The sequence below is a fragment of the Mustela putorius genome, unplaced genomic scaffold, assembly GCF_011764305.1.
Source record: "Mustela putorius furo isolate JIRA1106 unplaced genomic scaffold, ASM1176430v1.1 tig00003899_pilon_pilon_pilon, whole genome shotgun sequence".
NCBI classification, from domain to species: domain Eukaryota; kingdom Metazoa; phylum Chordata; class Mammalia; order Carnivora; family Mustelidae; genus Mustela; species Mustela putorius.
This window is the reverse complement of record NW_025422048.1, coordinates 12,235,762-12,256,802: the sequence shown is the minus strand read 5'-3', so window position 1 is coordinate 12,256,802 and position 21,041 is coordinate 12,235,762. Positions and strand designations below refer to the sequence as shown.

Below are 21,041 nucleotides of genomic sequence, written 5' to 3'. Positions count from 1 at the left end.
TTTACTCACAGAAAACTCAACAATCTAAGTAGAAAATCCAAAAGAACCTATGAAAAACTACTAGATCTAGTAAGTGACATTACCAAGGTTGGAAAACAGGAGATCACAATATGAAACAGAATTTTGTTTTTATACACAGCAGTGAATAAATGAGGACTGCAATTTTTAAAAGCACCATTTGCTAATATAGGAGCAATAAAAGATGCAATACTCCAAGATCAATATAACAAAGTAGTATAGGATTTATATGTTGAAAACTAAGAAAAACATTATTGATGAGAGCCATCAAGATGCAAGTAGTCAGAGTTACATGTTCACGGATCAAAGGACTCAATATTATCAATATTACCATTCTCTCCCAAATTCATCTATGGATGCCTATCAACTCCAAATCGGTATTCAACTCAACACTCAATAAAATCCAAGCAACCTTCTTTATTAAGAAATGTACAGGGTGATTCTAAAAGTTATATGGAAAAACAAATAATCTAGGACACACCCAAAGCAATTTTGAAAGAGGAAAAAGTTGGAGGACTCAAGCCCACTGATTTTAAGAATTTTACTACTAAGCTACAACTATTCAAAACCATGTGATATTGGCAAAAGAATAAACACATAGATCAATGAAGCAGAACAGACAGTCCAGAAATTGGTCCACCCATATACAGTCAATTGGTTTTTGACAAAAATGCCAACTTGATTCAATAGACAAAGGACAATCTTTTAGTCTCTCAATAAATAATGATGGAACAATGGGTATGTTTGTATTTCAGTGAACCTCAACCTGAAGCTCCTCTATACATACAACTTGAAATTGATCATAGACTGAAATGTAAACCCTGAAGCTAAAAAACTTCTAGAAAAAAAAAGAAGCAAATCTTTATGATCTTACATCTGGTAATTATGCATAGGACAGAAGAAACATGAACCATAAAAGAAAAAATTGATCATCTGAATTTCATCAAAATTCAAAATTTCTGCTCTTTGAAAGACAGAAAGAAAATAAAAAAGAAAACATACAAGCCACAGACTGGGAAAAACATTTGGAAAACAAATGTGATAAAGGGCTGATAACCAGAATATATAAAGAACCCTTAAAACTGTATTTTTAAGAAATTACCCAATTAAAAAAAAGTTAATAGACCCTTGCTCTAAATCATTAGTCATTAGGGAAAAAATGTGGAATAAAATTACAAAAAGATATCACTAGCTATCTACTAGAATGTCTAAAATTGAAAAAGACAGTAACAATGGTGTCAAGGATGTGGAGCAACTAGAACCTCATACTGCTGGTAGGAATCAGTAAGAGTACAGTTTGGCAATTCCTTATAAAGTTAAAAACACACTTATTCTAAAACCCAGGCATCCCTTGGTATTTACCTAAGAGAAATAAAGACATGTATCTGCACAGAAACCTGAATATAAATGTTTACAGCAACTTCATTCATAATAAAAAAATTAAATTATCCCAACATCCACCATGGTAAGTGGAGAAAGAAATTTTGATATATTCATATAATGGAATTCTACTCAGTAACAAAAGGCAGCTAACTATGGATAAACGCAACAATAAATGCAACATGGATAACTCCAAAGCATTATGTTAGGCGCACCTGGGTGGGTGGCTCAGTCGGTTAAGCGTCCCACTCTTGATTTCAGCTCAAGTCATGATTCCGGGGTCATGGGATCGAGCCCCCTGTTGGGCTCCTTGCTCAGCAGGGAATCTACTTGGGACCTTTTCATTCCCTCTGGCCCTCCCCTCACTCAGACTCACTCATTCTCTAAAATAAATAAGGGACGCCTGGGTGGCTTGGCCATTAAGCGTCTGCCTTCAGCCCAGGTCATGATTCCAGGGTCCTGGGATCGAGCCCCACGGTCAGTCTTCCATGTCTTTGTCCTTTAACCATGATTCTTAAACTTATGATCAAAACTCTGCACTTTTCATTCTGATGAGTGTTAGGGCTCTGCCTAAAACACATGGCTAGTTCTGAGGTGGTATGCATTTTTGTTCTATTTTTCTGAGGCATTATCTCTGCTTCTCCCTCTCCCACTCCCCCTGCTTCTGTCCCCTCCCTCGCTGTGTCCCTCTCTATCAAATAAATAAAATCTTTAAATAAATAAATAAAATCTTTTTAAAAGTAGCATTATGTTATGTGAAATAAGCAATCTCAACAACTACACATTTTGATTCCATTTATATGAAATTCTAGAAATGACACAACTATTATAGAGACAGAAATAAGAGCAGTAATTTGCCATATAGGGAGGGGGTCAACTATGAAGGAGCATGAGGGAGTATTTTGGGTGACAGAAACTTCTATTATCTTTATTCCAGTGGTGGCACAACCTATAGAATTTTGCCAAAATTTATACATTTGTAAATACTTACAAAGGGTGAATTTCACTCTATGCAAATAATGCCTCAGAAAAACAGAACAAAGACATGGAAGACTGACCAGGATCGTGACAGTTTTGTGTGTGTCTCTTTCACGGCTCATTGATGGCGCTCTGTAAAAAGGGGCTCAGGTAGGAAGGTGATAAATGCATCACTTAGGATCAAAATACCCCGTCTGATATTTATTTGAAACAAATCAACTTAAGGTGGGGCGCCTGTGTGGCTCAGTGGGTTAAAGCCTCTGCCTTCGGCTCAGGTCAGAATCCCGGTGTCCTGGGATCGAGCCCCACATCGGGCTGTCTGCTCCGCAGAAAGCCTGCTTCCTCCTCTCTCTCTCTCTGCCTGCCTCTCTACCTACTTGTGATCTCTGTCTGTCAAATAAATAAATAAAATCTTTAAAAAAAAATCAACTTAAGGTAATAAATGGCCACTAACTGTCCTTACCAATTGCTTGAGTTTGTCAATGACTCACTTGAAACGACTGCTTGAGGAGAGAGAAATGTTAAAGTACTAATTTTCTTCATTTTACAACTATTCTGATTTCCAAGAGCAGGGAAGAAGCATTTTCATTCCATGCGATTTCTTTTGTCTTGATTAGAATGTTTTAGACTCACAGTAGAAGCTTATCTTGGCAACGAAGGCTGCAGGGTGTGAGAAGGTGAAGGGTTGCCCCAAACCCCCAAAAGGGCCCTTAGCCCTGTTTGGCAGGCTCTTCGGCGACAGTCTCCAGCAAGTGTCTAACAGCGGATGAGGCGGCATGCAAGTCCTGGGTTTGCAGGGAGCTCTTGTCAAAACAGTGGTAGGAGTCTTGTAAGTAGCATTCTCAGAGCCCAAGACAGACCTAAACTGGAAAATAAACTACAGGAGACTTGCCTTCATTCCTCCGCTCATCTGTTCATCCAATAACTATTTCCTGGCTGCCCGTTGTGGCACAGGCTGTGGGAAGGCTGAAGACAGAGCTCGATTCCTGGTCTAGGGTAGCTTGCGACCTGCTGGTGGGCATGAACCAGTGGTACTGGCTCCAACAGCAGTCGACAGGCCAGAGGGCACCTTCGTGGAAGGGGAGATCTACAGTTCTGATTTATTCCTCCTTGTACACCATTTTCTACCAGCTCTCAGTGCCCCAGAGTTCACCAAGAAGACAAGACTGGCAGTCATTCCAGGCAGCAGGAACAGCACGTATGGCAGAAAGGTAAGCAAGAATGATACAGCCAGGAAACCACGCGAGGCTCTGGGGCACTGAGAGTCTGGTGAAAATGCTGTCTGATGAGACAAGACGGGTGGGCAGGAACCAGAAAGGCTGAGGTTCTGTGAACTGTGCCGAAGAGTCAGAGGTCAGTTTAAAGGGGAGACAGTGTGAAGCCTATTAACAGAGGAGTAACAAACCAAGATTTGCATTCAGAAACAGGACTCGAAGAAGGGCAAGTCAAGGATAGGCAGAGGCAGAAGGCGGAAGCCGAGGAATTCCCCCTCTTTCTTTTTTTGGTAGTTGAAAAGCTGGTGGTGGACCAGAAAGATGGTGTTAATTGAGGCAGCAGAAAGAGGCCCTTCACAAACCAAACCTTCAGTCATGCAGAAGAAATGACCCATTCTACCCATGGTACATCTCTAGCTAGCAATCGTTGATTGCTTAATTATTTTTCTATTCCCAATAGATTAGCATTTCCCTAAGGACAGGAATGGTGATAAACACACACAAACACACACACTTCTAGTGCTTGGCTAACAAGAGATGTTTAGTAACTTCCTTGGCTGACTGAATGAATGAGTAAATGAATGAATGAATGAAGTGAGTCTCGGGCCCAAGAAAACCACAAGAGAGCTGTTATAAAATGCCTCTGATGGGTTATTTTGGAAGTTGATAAGCTACCCATTACATGGAAAGTAAACTGGGTATCTCTGGAAGTCTCTTCCAATGTGAAGATTTTAGGACTCAAGGCCACTCCCTTGTGAAAGTAACAAAAGGCTGAAAAGGGGCTAGGTGAGATGTCCTAAAGAAAGCTAAAAAATTGGTCCCATGAAAAATGTCAAGGGGTGAGTTTATAATACCAGGAAATAATTAAAACAGCTAAAAGCTGACAGATTTTTGGGAAAAGCCTGGGTGGCTCAGTCAGCTAAATGTCCGTTTTGGCTCAAGGTCATGATCTTGGGCTCCTGGTTCAGCAGGGAGTCCACTTCTCCCTCTCCCTCTGCACTTCCCTCCAACTCGTTTCTCTCGCAACATAAGTAATAATCTTAAACTAAAATAAAATGAAATAAAAGCTGACAAATTTTTTTATGAAGGCCCTAGAGAAAGAAAACAACTTATTGTCATAATTAAGCTTCTGAAGGCAAGAAGTGTGGTATACATCAGGCCCCTCCATATTAGAGGAAGGGATTATCAGGTACTCAGAGTGTAAACCCCAGAAGATCTAGAAGGAAACTGAAGTAGGCAAGAGTGCATAATTAGAACAGGAGAGTAGGCAACAATAGGCAGAGGTCCACAGAGGTGAGTAGGGACCACCAGGATACTGAGCAAGGGAGAAAGCAGACAGATGACAACAGGGAAAATCTGGTAAAAAAAAAAAAATTAGTCATGGGGCACCGGGGTGGCTCAGTGGGTTAAAGCCTCTGCCTTCGGCTTGGGTCATGATCCCAGGGTCCTGGGATTGAGCCCCATACGGACTCTCTGCTCGGCAGGGAGCCTGCTTCCTCCTCTCTCTCTCTGCCTGCCTCTGCCTACTTGTGATCTCTGTCAAATAAATAAAATCTTAAAAAAAAAAACAATTAGCATCAACATCACTACCTATGGTCAGCAAAGTCCCAATGACAGGCATGGGTCTAGGCAAAGCTCAGGTTTCCAAAAGGCCTGGCTAAAAGAAAGCATATTCCTACCCTGGGGTACCAAGCACTGTAACCAGGTAAGGACTTCACAGGAATGAAATAGAACAGGGCCCAGTGTCTGGCACAGAAATACAAATCCAGTCTTAATCACAAGGAACTAACCAAGAGAAGTCTTACAAAAACCTAAGCACACAAAGTCAGAATGAGACTAGGCGACATGCTGACCTGCTGAGCTAAGCAACTTAAGGTTCCTGAAATTCTCCCCAGCTCACCACTGGCTGGGGCCCAAAGCCTGGTTCAGGGCTGAGCTGTCTCAACTCTGTCCATTGGAGAGCTGTGAAGACACGAAAGTCATCAGGGCTCACGTCCTCCCAACACCAGACAGCATGAGGCAAGGCCATGGGCAGAAAGAATACCAATGAAACAGTGTGTCACATGGGAAAGAGCGAGAAAGAGTAATACAGAATTTTGATTATGGAGATCTCTTCTCTATTTTTTCCACCTACCACCATACTTCCCTAATCCAGAATACATTTCTTAAAAAGCTCTATGGCCTATAGCTATTACTCATTAATCTATTCATTATTATATTTGTGGCTATACCTAGAAAAAAATAACTACTAGGCATCAGTTCCTTGGTGAAGACCCATGCCCCCAACTGCATATACAACATTTATTGGGAAGATCAGATTCCCACTACACTTTTTTCCTAATGTACCATATCATAGTCATGGTTGTTCATGAACGTATAATTGATAACATATAATAGCAGCCCATATTGCTACTCCTATTTCCCATTCTGAAGCACAGACTTACACAAAATTACACAATGAACTAGTGGCAGAGCCCGCCTTACAACCCAGATGCCTTTGCTCCTTCCATGTTTGCCATGTCAACAAATCTGGTAGAGACGCCAGTCATCAGGAAGCAGAATTGAGTTAAGTGCGTTCACTTGTAATTTTTAACCCTTCCCACTGAGCTCACACATGGCCCAACATAAAATCTTTTTCCATCTGCACAGACATTCTCTGATACACTGACAGAATGGAAATCCACTAGAGGTTACACAATTCAGATTATCCAACTCGAAAGCAAGAGAAAGCCTCAAGCAACACCATCTGATTATGAGATTTTGCTGCTTTGGAGAATTAATCAAATTCATCCTAGAGGCTCATCTGCTGCGTGACACACTCATTCCTTGATATTGACACTCCCTAACAAATTTCAACACAAGATGTGCTGGTGACTTCTTTTCCTGGTACTTTCTGATCTTCATCTGTTACTATGACTAGAATTTGAAGAAACGTAAATAAGCAGGAGGTTGTTTGATCCCTAATATCTATATAATCCTTTATATTTATGTGAAAAGCTAGGGAGATAGAAAGGGTCTCATTTACAGGAATACTTTTCACTGTTACTTCTGAATATAAAACAAATGAAAAGAGAAGGTGAGGAAGTCTAATAACTGGCAAATCATGAATAATTGAATTGCTGTAACATTTGAAGACCGTGACTTAAATTATTTAACAATATTCAACTGTAATCAAATAGAATTTTGTTGAAAAACTTGTCATATTTAGAAAAGCTAAACAAATATACACGGCCCACCAAAAACTTAATCTTGACCACCTTTTGTTACCTACAAAATATAGGCTGTTCCTTACGTATGGTTTATTCCTCCAATGAGTAGGCCTTGAATAAAAAAAACCCTAAAATTCACCTAAAAACACATTTTCTTTAACGCACAATAACTTCTGTTGAATAAATAAGTGAAATGAACCACATTCATTTCCAGAATCACAGAGGTAAGAAAATCAATAAAAATCTCTATTGAAAAAGGAGTAACCTGGGGTGCCTGGGTGGCTCAGTAGGTTAAGCGTCTGCCTTCGGCTCAGGTCATGATCCCCTGATCAACCCCGTGTTGGGTTCTCTGCTCAGCAGGAAACCTGCTTCCCCCCACCTCTCTTTCTTCCTGCCTCTCTGCCTACTTGTGATCTCTGTCTGTCAAATAAATGAATAAAATCTTAAAAAAAAAAAAAGTTACTTGACAGTGAAGAAACTTGACAAATACTATCCCAGCCCGGTGATCAAGTTCATACTGTCAGAGTTAAGTCATACTGATACTATACATGGTAGATAAGATGCAATGAGACCAGCCATAACCCACATCTTACCTTGAGGGAAATATCAGACAAACCTTAACTGAGGGATATTCTACAAAATCCCTAATCAGGACTCTTCAAACTGTCAATGACATCAAAACCAAGGGAAGTGTGAGAAACTGTCACAGCCGACAGGAGCCTAAGCAGTTGTGCTGATTACATATAATATGGTATCATAGAGGTGATCCTGGAACAGAGAAAGGATATTAGGCACAGGCTAAAGAGATGAGAACAAAGTATGGACTTGAGATAATACCAATATTGGTTCATTAACTGCAACAAACATACTGTTCTAACTGATGTGAGATACCAGGAAACTGGGTGTGGGGCGTAAATGAGAACTGCCTGTACCATCTTTGCAAATTTCCTGTAAATCTAAAACTACTCTAAAATAAAAAGTTTACTAACAGAGTTAAAAACAAATTTTGAAAATGAGTACTGGAGGGGTGTCTGGGTGGTTCAGTGGGTTAAGCGCCTGCCTTCGGCTCAGGTCATGATCCCAGGGTCCTGGGATTGAGCCCCACACAGGGCTCTCTGCTCAGGGAGGAGGAGCCTGTTTCTCCCTCAGCCTCTGCTCCCCTGCTTGTGCTCTCTGTCAAATAAAATCTTTTTTAAAAAATGATTCTTGGGCGCCTGGGTGGCTCAGTGGGTTAAGGCTCTGTCTTCGGCTCAGGTCACGAACTCAGGGTCCTGGGATCGAGCCCCACATCAGGCTCTCTGATCAGGAGGGAGCCTGCTTCCCTCTCTCTCTCTGCCTGCCTCTCTGTCTACTTGTGATCTCTCTCTGTCAAATAAATAAATAAAATCTTTTAAAAAAAAAGAGGGTAAACCTAAATTCTCTTTAGCTCTCCCTTTTTGGTTCTGTCTCAAATTCAGGGAGTTCTCTTAGACCCTATTAGCCAGAACTTACACGAATAAATACATGAGGCAAAGAAAGAAAGAAAAACTAATTCCCAATTTTTTCTATTTGTCTTATGGGATATGTGTTGTTTTCAGTTAAATGAGATAGATCTAATCATAATGAGACATGCTACTCATTATTTCCTCTACTGAGGAGCCAAACTAGAACCCCCAAACTATTAATAATGTACTAAAGGTTCACTTCAGCAAAAAGCTAATTGTTTGCTTTCTGTGTGCCTTTCCTTCTGGAACCATCTTCCTGAGAAGTGCTTTAAGTGTCTGTCAGAAGCCAAGAACGTGAATTTGGGCTGCGTGGGGGGAACTAGGGAGTGGGGCTGCTGCAGGCCATGGTCCCAGGTAGCTGACCCTGGATCATCCGACTTCGAGCAAGTGTTATCACTTGCCTCAACTCCTTCTCTGTCATCCTTTGCTCCCTCTGAATCTAGTGATTTCTAGAAACAAACTTTGTTTATGACACATGCTGTATATTATTTGGTTTGAAGAATCGTGTTTCTGTGAAGGAAAGCAATGTTCTTTTTCAAAGCTCTGTTAGTTCTTAAAATATCGGAACTTGCAAAAAGCACACGCAGGGTTGTTATTAGCCCTTGAGATCAATAGCTCAGTCACTGCTATGAGATATTAAACAAGGAGTTAGGAAGACAAGAAAATCTTTAGAGTTGCATCTATTCTGGCAAAAGAAGCATGGTAGAGAGGCACAAACATATTAAAGGCCATTTTAGCAAGTGAGTTCCTGCCAAGCAAACAAATCCTGGGCCACTCTATCTACCTAAGTGTTTTCACAGTGGTTTTTTAGCTAGCCGCCAGTTGAATTCTAGGCATAGCTACAGGCAAACAAAAAGGCTTGGAGGTTGAGGAATGAGAGTGGATGTGGGCAACAGCTGGACACAGCAACATCTGCAAAACACATGAACTGTCCCCAGCACAAATATTCACACAAGCAGGCATTAATTTCACATCCCTTCACTAACCGAATACACTTCACTATTTGAACTGGATTCAAATTTGTCATTTGAAATTTGTCAGTTGCATATACCTGTCTCTGACTGAAGTAAAACTTAAAGGAAGATACCAGATACCACAAAATAACATAGGAGGTTCCACTCATTAAGAAAGATGTTATCTGGAATCTCACATTTTTCCCCACTGGTTGTCAAATGACCCTTTATTGAAATACGTCCCTTTGTAGTTAACTAGCTGGGCATTCCACTGCACCACTGTTGACGTCATCTATGATGTCATAAGGGTGGCAGCCATCAACATTACAGCCCACAGACTGGGCAGTCCCCAGAATCTCTCTAATGGTTCCAGAAAGTTCTCTGGCTAAAGATCGATGTCACATCTGGCAAGCAATATTGACAATCTCATTAAAAATTATATTTCTACTGTGCTTTATGTTTTTCTGCTTCTTTCTGTCTCTTGGTGGTTCCTTGAGAGCTTTGATAATCAGCGAAGAGGCAGAAGGTACCACTTCAATCTGGGACTGTCTGTTCTGAATGGTCAGTTTCACGGCAATCCTTAGATCCCTCCTATCACCAGTCGCCTTGACAATGTCATCACCAGCCTTTTATGGAGAAAGACCCAGTGAGATGATCTTCAGGGTCAGGGCAGACGTGGCACCGACTTCACCACCGATGCACCTCAGAACCACGACTTGGATCTCTTTGAGGTCGAACTTAGGCTGCATGGCAGAGGTGGCTGGTGTTGGATGAACCTGGTTTCGGGATGACCCAAGGCAGTTATACCTTTGCCTCCTCCTAGCCGAAAGCCAAAAGCTGGAATCTCACATTTAAAAAACAATCTCTTGGGGGCGCCTGACTGGCTCAGTCAGTACAGCATGTGACCCTTGATCTCAGGGTAATGAGTTTGAGCCCCACGTTGGGGGAAGAGTTTACTTTAAAAAAAAAAATCTGTTAGGGGCACCCAGGTGACACACTTGGTTAAATGGTGGGCTCTTGGTTTCAGGGCAGGTCATGACCTCAGGGTCGTGAGATAGAGCCCCATGTGCCCTGCGTCCCCCAAATATGGCTCTGCACTCAACAGGGAATCTGTTTGAGATTCTCTGCCCCTCCAGATCATGCTTTCAATCTCAAATAAATAATCTTTTTTAAAAAAATCTCTCAGAATATACTTAGTGTGAAGACACTAAACTCCAAAGAGTTTAGTATTGAAAGGAGAAAAAATAGTAGCTTTACAGTGGTGGAACCTGGTAAAAATTGCTCTAGACAAGTGATTAAGGTCAACACCAACAGTGATTATGCTGAGGATATGTACTGTTGTTATGGTGTGATGAAAATGGCACTTCACCTCTCCAATCTTCCTCTAAAGCTCAACAGCCCCAGTCTAATCATAAAGAAAACAGTCACATCCTAGTAGACGGACATAGTATATAAAATACCTGACCAGTACTGCTCAAACCTGTCAACATCATCTAAACCAAGGGAAATCTAAGAAAAGGGTCACAGCCACGAGGCGTCACGGTAACTAAAGGAGATGTGGTACCCTGGAGAGTATCCCAGAACAGCAAGATGAGATTAATGGAAAACTGAGGAAATATAAAGTATGGGCTTTAGTTAATAATTTATCCATACTGGTTCATTAACTGTGACAAACTGTACATTACTAGTGTAAGATGTTAGTAATACAGGAAATTGCATGTGGGATATATGAAAACTCTACTATCTAAGCAACGTCTGTAAATCTACAACTATTCTAAAAGTAAAAGTTTTCAAAAATATTTAAAAATCTTTTCTTGGTTATCTCTCCCAACCCCATTCAAATCCTGTGCTTCTAACCAATTACGAAAAAAAGAAACAAAGTCTCTTGGGCACCTGCCGTGTGAGGAAAAAACCCCTGCAATTAACTTCCTACAGGTCCCCTAAGAGTCACCAGGTGGGAAGGGTTTTGTCAAAACAGTGGCTTGGGGTCAAATAAAAAAAAGTCAAAAGCAAAACCAAGGCTGAGTGACCTTTAACAATGCAATCTATCAGCAGGTTGATGGTGTAGCACAGCTCCAGAATCTAAACATAGCCAAGAGTATACACATCCAAACCTTGCTAATACTTCAAAATGCTTTAGATACAAGTCTAAAAATGACAACATCCTACGCGTTAGCAAAAAATACTTTTGACTCTGTATAGTAAACATTAAAACAATTTCAAATTTTTTAAAAGGTTTTATTTGTTTGACAGAGAGAGAGACAGAGAGAGACAGCGACAGAAGGGACACAAGCAGGGGGAGTGGAAGAGGAAGAAGCAAGCTTCCTGCTGAGCAGGGAGCCTGATGCGGGTCTCGATCCCAGAACCCTGAGATCATGACCTGAGCCGAAGGCAGACACTTAAAAACTGAGTCACCCTGATGCCCCTAAAACAATTTCAAAAACAGAGCTCCAACAGGGGAATCCTGGGCATTACCATTTTTATGATCATTTCCCGGATTTGGATGGCATGAGATAAGAGTCAGAGAGGTGAAGCCTGGAAAATAACTTTGTAATTTTTAAAGTCCGGGTTTGGGTTGACTGATCAAGTCGGCCTTGTTTACATTTCAGTGGACCTCCGAAGACATCAACTGATAAAATGGTTGGGGGTGGAGGCAGCTGCAAAAAGTAGTTTATGGCCTATTGCTGGACAGAAACAATGTAACTTAATTTCAAAATTGGTTTAAAACAGCACTTCCATTTTTTTTTAAGATTTTATTTCTTTATTTGACAGACAGAGGTCACAAGTAGGCAGAGAGGGAGAGAGAGAGGGGGACGCAGGCTCCCCGCCAAGCAGAGACCCTGTTGTGGGGCTCGATCCCAGGATCCCGAGACCACGACCTGAGCCGAAGGCAGAGGCTTTAAACCCACTGAGCCACCCAGGCGCCCCAACAGCACTTCCATTTTGTTAGCCGGCGTCAGTCTTCAGTCACTGTATTTATAGAACACCAGCTCACAAACATGGTTATGCATGAGCATCACCTGGAGGGTTTGCTGAGCCACACGGTGCCATGCACCCCCCCAGAGGCTGTGATGCAGTAGGTCTGAATCAGAGGCCTCACAATTGCATCTCGGACAGCTCCCTGAGCGAGTTGATGCTGGTCTTTTGTCAACAGTCCAACATTAGAAAACCTCTGATCCTAAATCAAATCCAAAACCAAATTTAAATGATATGGGAATTTTCTGCTCTTTTTCTTTAGCAACAAGTATTTTCTGAGCGTTTACTCTAGTGCCCGGAACTACCTGAGACACTGATTCTAGACATAGAGCAGCGAACTGCACACATACCCTCTGAGATCTGTTTCTACAGGGGGATCCAAGTCTCATTCTTTTTTTTCTTTTTTTAGGTTTTATTGATTTATTTGACAGATAGTGTTATACACTAATAGGCAGAGAAGCAGGCAGAGAGAGAGGAGGAAGCAGGCTCACTGCTGAGCAGAGAGCCCGATGCGGGGTTCTATCCTAGGACCCTGGGATCAGGACTTGAGCCGAAGGCAGAGGCTTTAACCCACTGAGCCACCCAGGCGCCCCACCAAGCCTCATTCTTAATCACAACTGCTGAGAGACCTACTACAGAGAAGTACAAGGGGCTCTGTGACCCTGTGAGACTGGGTGGCGCGACCTCGTAAGGAAAGGCTTCCTTTAGGAAGTGATGCTTGAGCTTAGTTCTGAAGGAAGAATACAAATGGGGTCTTTGGGGAGACGTTTCCACACAGTGCAGGCAGGTCTACGCAGTGCAGGCAGTATGCAGCAGGAGGAGGACAGAACCACGAGGGAAGGCCAGCGTGACTGCGATGCACAAGGGAGGGGTCAGAGGTCAGAGATGCGGCAGAGGCAGGCAGAGCCTGGCAGGCCTGATAAGAAGTTTAAATCTAACCCTAAGCAGGAGGGGAGCCTCGAGGGAACGAGGGAACGTCAGCATGAAAAGGACTTTACTTTTTAAAAAAACCAGTCTAGCTGCTTTGCAGAGATGGGTTAAGAGTGGCAAGAGTGGATCCCAAAAATGCTCAGGAGGCATAAGGCTGGAATGGTCAGATGGAATGAGGGAGAGAAGGAAAGAGGCAAGTGAGCTGCGAAGTGACGAGTGCTTTTCCGAACTGACTCGTGTCTTTCTCTGTGCCTAGGAAGACAACTCACAAAAATAAACAGTCGGATGAGAGAACAGATGCTTCACTTTTCCAAGACGGGAAAATTCCTTTTGACAGCGTTCTATATTAAGCTCAAAGTGAACGTCATTGTCTCCTTTCACTATTGTGGAAGCAAAGACTGACAGGGTTACCCCCTTGCATTTAGAAGAGCACTGAGTTTTTACCTTTTTGTATGGCATGTATCACTTTCTGCCTCGTATCTTTGTTTCATAGTCTATGTGGCTTATCCTCTTTCTAAACTGTAAGTTCTCTAACGAAAGATAGTGATTACTAAGATAAGAGATTCCACAATCTATGTACTGAAATCTAGAGATGCTGGAGGAAGGGGATTGGAGAAAAAATAGGAAATCCCTTTCTTTTGTTCCGTTAACCAAATGGGTTCTCCTTTAAAAATGGTGCACAGGGGGACGCCTGGGTGGCTCAGTTGGTTAAGCAGCTGCCTTCATTGGGCTCCTTGCTCAGCAGGGAGCCTGCTTCTCCCTCTGCCTCTGCCTGCCATTCTGTCTGCCTGTGCTCGCTCTCTCCCCCTCTCTCTCTGATAAATAAATAAAATCTTAAAAAAAAAAATGGTGCACAGGAACAGAACGGAGGCTCATAATGTATTTTACATTGAAATATACTTAAATCAGCGCTGGCATATAATGAGAGAACACAGTGAAGGGTTGTAGAGCATTGCTTTCTGGAAGAACAACTAAACAACCTTGGCGTGACCAAGGGGGGGGTGGACAAGAAAAATACTTCCATTCTTTTTCGGGTCACCACATCCTTAAAAACAGCACTGACAACAACTGACCAAAATTAATGAGAGTTCCACAGCAGGCTCAGGTCATAAATAATTCTTACTCTTAGGAAAAAAAAAAATCACACACACCCCCTCCGTGAAAAACCCCCCTAAAACAAGTATGTGCAACTCTTCTGACCTGTCAGAGTGTTGCAAAGGGATCTTCCTGCCTTCCTTCTCAGGGAGCTAAGCTTACATCTTTTGAAGAGTTAAGACAAAATCCTGTAATCCAAAATGGGTGACCAATGCCCTGGTGCGGGTCGTAGCATTATAATCCGTCAATCCAGCATTCGTTGGTTAAGATCCTCTTGCATCACTTGCTGTAAATGAAACTGGCCGAACGGTGCCTTTGCACTAACTACTTTCAGATAAGGTCTAAGATCTAAGCATATTAAAACCAGCCCCGCATTGCGGTAGCAGGCCTTATAACAACTCAGAATGGTTATTTCTTGCTCAGACTTCATTCAGGGCTTTTTCAATGACACCTCCTAGGCGAGGCTTTTCCTTTGTCACCCTGTGACAGAGTGCGACCTCTGCCACCTGATCCTTTCTATTTTTCCCTTCCCTGCTTCATTTTCCCTTCACCACTCATCCCCTGCACACAAGATACTCCTTCATTTATCTTGTTTACTGTCTGTTTCCCTGTCTACCGATTGTCTTCTCCTCCCAAATCTGTTCTTCCATTCTTCCTGAGCTCCTGGGTTTTCAGCTAGAAACTACATTTCGTGTCTCCCTTGCAGCAAGGGTGGACTGCATGAAAAAGACTTCTCCAGGGGCGCCTGGGTGGCTCAGTGGGTTAAGCCTCTGCCTTCAGCTCAGGTCATGATCTCAGGGTCCTGGGATCGAGCCCCACAATGGGCTCTCTGCTCAGCAGGGAGCCTGCTTCCCTCTGTCTCTGCCTACTTGTGATCTCTCTCTCTCTGTCAAATAAATAAATAAAGTCTTTAAAAAAAAAAAAAAAAGACTTCTCCAAAGGGTATATGTGTAATAGTGATGTGAGAAATTTTCATAAAGAAGTTTGCACTGAACCCTCCGTTTCCTTCAACTGCTGAGGAAGGCAAAACTGCCCCATTAGCCTGGGACCCTGAGTGACCACACAGAACAGCTGTCTCTTTGCTCTGGGCTGTTACGCCAGAGAAGCAAACGCCTACCTTTTCTGGCCATTGCATTTTGGAGCTGTTATATCAGTTTACCCTTTGCCCTAACAACACCCTCCTACATTAAAACGTAAGGTCAGGGGCACAGGGCTGGCTCAGTTGGTAGAGCACGCGACTCTTGATCTCGGGGTCGTGAGTTTGAGCCCCACACAGGGGGGGTAGAGATTACATAAAAAATTTTTTTTCGCCTGGGTGGCTCAGTGGGTTAAGCCGCTGCCTTCGGCTCAGGTCATGATCTCAGGTTCCTGGGATCGAGCCCCACATTGGGCTCTCTGCTCAGGAAGGAGCCTGCTTCCTCCTCTCTCTCTCTGCCTGCCTCTCTGCCTACTTGTGAACTCTGTCAAATAAATAAATAAAATCTTAAAAAAAAAAAAAGATGACCGAGTGTTTGTTTTTAAATATTTTGAGGCAGACATGAGTTAGAGCATATGTAGCTCTCCATAAACGCAGTCTTCAACTGTCCTTGGCTACCAGCCTGACAACAATATAAGGTTCTATTTATGGAGATATAAACTAATGCACATCCTTGCACACTTTTAAGTGTTAGAAGGAATATCATTCCTCCTTTCCACTATGAGTTTTTAGCTGCTAAAATGCAGGTGGAATTTGAAATGACTCCTATTGGTATGCTTTGGCATTTGGAATTTGAAACGACTCCTATTGGTATGGGGAGTCTGCTTCCCCCTCTGCCTCTCTCTCTCTCTCTCTCACATGAATAAATAAAATCTTTTTAAAAAGGATTCATAATTATAATTCAGTCTGAAAAAGATAATCAACCCAATAAAAATAGTGATATGACAACCCAAGAGCAGCTTTTACCAGGATATCAAACACACACACGCGCAGGCACACACACACACGTAAGTATAACTGGAAAAATCTGAGTTAAGATTGGTGGCTACTATCAATGTCAACACTCTGATTTTGACATTATACTGGTTTTGAAAGATGTTATCTTTGGGAAGAACTGGGTAAAGGGTACACGAGGGCTCTCTATTATTTCTTCCACCTGCACACATAGCTACAATTCTCTCCATACAAATCTCGATTTCGAAATGCCGCTCCAACACAGAAAATCTAGAATGCTGCAGAATTCAATTGGAGACGTTTCCAAAGAAAATAGGAAGGAAGAGGGTGAGGAAGTAAGTGAAAGAGAAGTCAAGGAGGAGTGAACATGAAACGTCACAGTGGGAAAGACGACTACATTACGCCGCACTCTCTGAAAACACAAGCACATATCCTCACAGTCTACTTCAGGTTACAGTGTCAAAGAGTAAAAGGTTTATACAAAACCTAGTTCAAGTCCTTGGATTTTAAAGATCTGAAACATGAGGCTCAGAAAATAATTTGCCAAACTCGAAAACTTTGAGGAAAAAAAGGCAACTAGCACTCCAGTTTTGGCACAGCCAAGAATTACTTCAACAAGATAAATAAAGCACTAACTATAAAGAGACTGAAATTTTAACTACATTAAAATTAAGAACCTGCTTATTAAAAGACAGCAAACAAAATAGTAAAAGGACAAGTCACCAACTGAGACTGTATCTGCAACAAATATAACCAAAAAAGGATTAATGCCCCAATAGAAAAAGGATTCACAGGGGCGCCTGGATGGCTCAGATGGTTAAGTGTCTATCTTTGGCTCAGGTCATGATGTCCAGGTCCTGGGATCAAGCCCCAAGTCTTGGCTCCCAGCTCAGCAGGGAGTCTGCTTCTCCCTCTGCCTCTCTCTCTCTCTCTCTCTCTCACATGAATAAATAAAATCTTTAAAAAAAGATTCATAATTATAATTAAGTCTGAAAAAGATAATCAACCCAAGAAAAATAGTCAAAAGACATAAATAAATACTTCAGAAGGGAAACATAAATGATCCATAAACATTTGCAAAGATGCTTAACTTTATTAGTAATCAGAGAATTGGCAAAAAATAAGAAGTCAGACAATACCAAGTGTCAAAAAGTATGAAGCAACAGGAATTCCCCCATTGCTAATGGGATTGCATATTGGTCAAACCACCTTGGAGAACAATTTGACCTCTTCTTGTACAGCCGCACATTTCAAGACCTGACGTTAAGTGCGCATGTCTTATATTTACGCCCAAGTGTGTGTGCTTAGATGTATCTGTAGCCTATACATACCATGCACAGACTCACAGGGATAAAACCCATTATTTTATATATATATATATATATATATATATATATATATATATAATCTCAAAAGACACATATCTTCTGATCATAAGAGGAAAAAAAAAACACCTGCAAAGCACCTGAAGGTCCACGGACAGAAGAATGAATAAATTCTGGTACATTTCCAAATCAGTATTACTCTGTAGTGACAATGAATGAACTATAGCTACATAAAACCTTATAAGGAATCATAGAAATATAATACTACATAAGAGAAAAACAGTAACCATCTCTATAAGGCTCAAATTAAGAAAACAAAACAATGTATTATCTAGGTTTGCTATTTCTTAAAGCCAATGGAATGACTCCTAGAAACAGTTGTTACAAAGTAGAAGGGAGACAGGACCATATGGAGGAGAGACAGGGGGATGACACAAGAAGGTAACACATAGGTAGGTGGAATTATACTGGGAACGGTCTCATTTTCAAGTTAGGTGGTAGGAATATAGGTATTCATCTTATTATTATGCATACATTTCACGTATATTCTGTAAGCACCAACCATTACATTTTATGAAGATAATTTCTTTAATATGGAAGTGGTGGTGAATGGAGGCACCAGAACAGCAAAGTTTCCGGCCCCATTCCTAAGAAAACTTCCACAAGGCTAGGTGTGTGTATTGGGAACTAAAAGATACAACTAAAAATAATTAATTAATTAATTAATTTTAAGAAAAAGAGAGAGACAACTATTGATGCAACATGAATTTCACGACTACTGAAATTAATTCCAAACATGTACTCTATAAATCCATTAATGTCTTTTGACTGGTTTCATTTGATTTTGATTACATTGCTTTCATTAGTTATCTTTAATATGTCATATGTAATACGTCTAAATTTGCACAAGAATATTTCAATTGCACTGCCTTATATTTCAAAACAGGGATATATATATTCTACTGATACTTTCCATTAATGTCTAGGGTCTAACCTAAATAAACAAATGACTATGACTTTTAAAATGGATTTATAGAACTCCATTTCAGGAAACTGCTCCCCTTCCCTGGCTATTATCCTCTGGTTGAATCAATGACTGTAATAAACACAGCAAGTACCAAATTCTGCTCCACTATACTATTGATTCTAAAATTTACACATAATACATTATATGTTTATAAAAGATAAAAAAATAAAATTTACACATATGGATTGCCTACTTACTGCACCCTACTGTCTCCTAGCAGCTGCTACTCAGCCAATCCAAGGGCTGCCTCCCTATCTACTACCGTGCAGCTAATCGTGTTCATTGAGTACCCACGAGTAAGAGTGTCTTTGGGAAAAAATGTCAGGTGGCCACTAGCAAAAAAAGGCAGGGCTGGTGCTCCCCAGGAAGCCTGCCCATCTTATTTTAGCATTACCAAAAATGCTCTCCTCCACTACGGCTGTTGGCGAAAAGTCAATATATTCAGAGTTGAGTTTAATTCTAGAACATAGTACTAACAAAGGCATGGGGCTACATTTGATCCCCAATCATTCAGGGCAGTGTAAAACCAAAAAGTATAACCACTATTAAAAGCCAATGAAGAGCGACGCCTGGGTGGCTCAGTTGGTTGGACGACTGCCTTCAGCTCAGGTCATAATCCTGGAGTCCCGGGATCGAGTCCCGCATTGGGCTCCCAGCTCCATGGGGAGTCTGCTTCTCCCTCTGACCTTCTCCTTGCTCATGCTCTCTCTCACTGTCTCTCTCTCAAATAAATAAAAATAAAATCTTAAAAAAAAAAAAGCCAATGAAGAGCATGAACAGCCTAAAATTTGTCATGGTTCCCATTCAAAGTATAGACATTTTAGTCTCCACTCATTAAAGAAACTGAAGTTTGAGGTACAGTCACATGAGCAATCAAGAGACAAAGGCCTAAAGAATAACACTGATAAACAACCCAACAGAAAACAACAACAAAAAAATTCCACTGCTTGACTGTGAAGCTTAAAACATATACTACACAATTATAAAGCTAGGAGAAAACTTAAATATAGATGACCCAAGAGCCCTCACAGTTCACAGAAGAGGAAATGGGAAGACACAGATGACAGAGCTGGGCCCGGAATTCCCTATTTCTGAACTCCCATTCACTGAATAATCTTGGACAAGCCACTTGTCCTCTCTCTGCCCATTTCCTCTGCTGTAAAAGGAAGAGGCTGGACAACTGGATGGCCTTTAAGACTTTTTAGTTCTAGGACTCGCTGAGCCTTTAACAGATTGTGTAGCAGTCTAAGCTCCTCATCTGATGGATGGAAAGGGTAGCAAATTAGTTATTTATGGTAAGGTCTTTCATTCTTGATCTATATACACTTTAGACTGCTCATTCATGATCACGTAAGTGTGATGGTTAATTGTACGCATGATCTTGACTGGGCCATGTAGTGCCCAGATACTTGGTCAAACATTCTGGGTGTGTCTGTGAGGGTATTTTTGGATGAGATTAATATCTGAATTGGCAGAGAGAGTAAAGCACGTTGTCTTCCAGAATGCTAGTGGACCTCATCCAACCAACTGAAAGCCTGAAGAGAACAGAATGACTGGCTCCCCTCCCTGGCCTCCCCGCTCCCAAGGGGGAAACTCCTCTTGCCTAATAGCTTTTTTGAGCTGGAACATTGGTTGAACCTGCCTTTGGACTCAAACCGAAACACTGGCTCTCGAATTCGAACTTCCATGTCAGCTCTCCTGGTTGTCAGGTCTTCCCACCTCAGACTTTACACCACTGGCTCTCTTGGGTCTCTAGGTTGCTGACTGCAGGACTTACGACTTGTCAACTTCCATAATCCTGAGTCATTTCCTTAAAATAAGTTTATATGTCCACACATACCTATGAAGTTTTAATATATGTATAGAGAAATTTATTTACATTTATACATACAAATAACACTAAACATTAAATCCATAGGTATGTACATATCTGTAAACACACACACACACATACACACACAGCCTACTGACTCTGTTTTCTCTGGAAAAGCCTATCTACAATAAGCAAATGCATATAATGAACGATTGCTTGTAAAGCACTTAAAACAATGCCAGGGACTTACCACTCTGGTTTTAACTGTTATTATAATGATAAGACGACAAGGACAACTTACAACTAAATTCCACAAACCTGCAACATGTCACATGCCAAGGATCAGTAATTCAAGGCACTGACTGGAAAAATTATTTCTGCACACACCATAACAGAACACAAATGCCTATATGGAAGGTAAAATGAAAAATCAAAAAATAATAAAGAAAATCCACTTAAATTTTGATCCATATAAAATAACAAGATTATTTCCATCCTCATGTATTAAGGGCTTATATCAGGCACTGAGGCATTAGTGACACAGCAATAAGCAAAAACGGTCACAGTTCTTACCCTCATGAAACACTATGTAGAGGGAAGGTTGATACTAATTATGTTAGCAAAGGAAATTAATATACAAATGTAAAGCCAATTGTGATAAGAGTGTAAAGGAAAGGTTCATGATGCTAAGAGAAGCTGCAAAGCTGGC

At 41.3% G+C, this 21,041-nt stretch overlaps 1 protein-coding gene and 1 pseudogene across 2 annotated transcripts in view; both read right to left on the bottom strand.

Moving 5' to 3' along the window:
• Nucleotides 1–21,041, bottom strand: part of ATP11C (ATPase phospholipid transporting 11C) — a 182,779-nt gene that overhangs the window by 145,865 nt on the left and 15,873 nt on the right. The window lies entirely within an intron of this gene.
• LOC106003844 lies at nt 8,162–10,149 on the bottom strand (annotated as a pseudogene).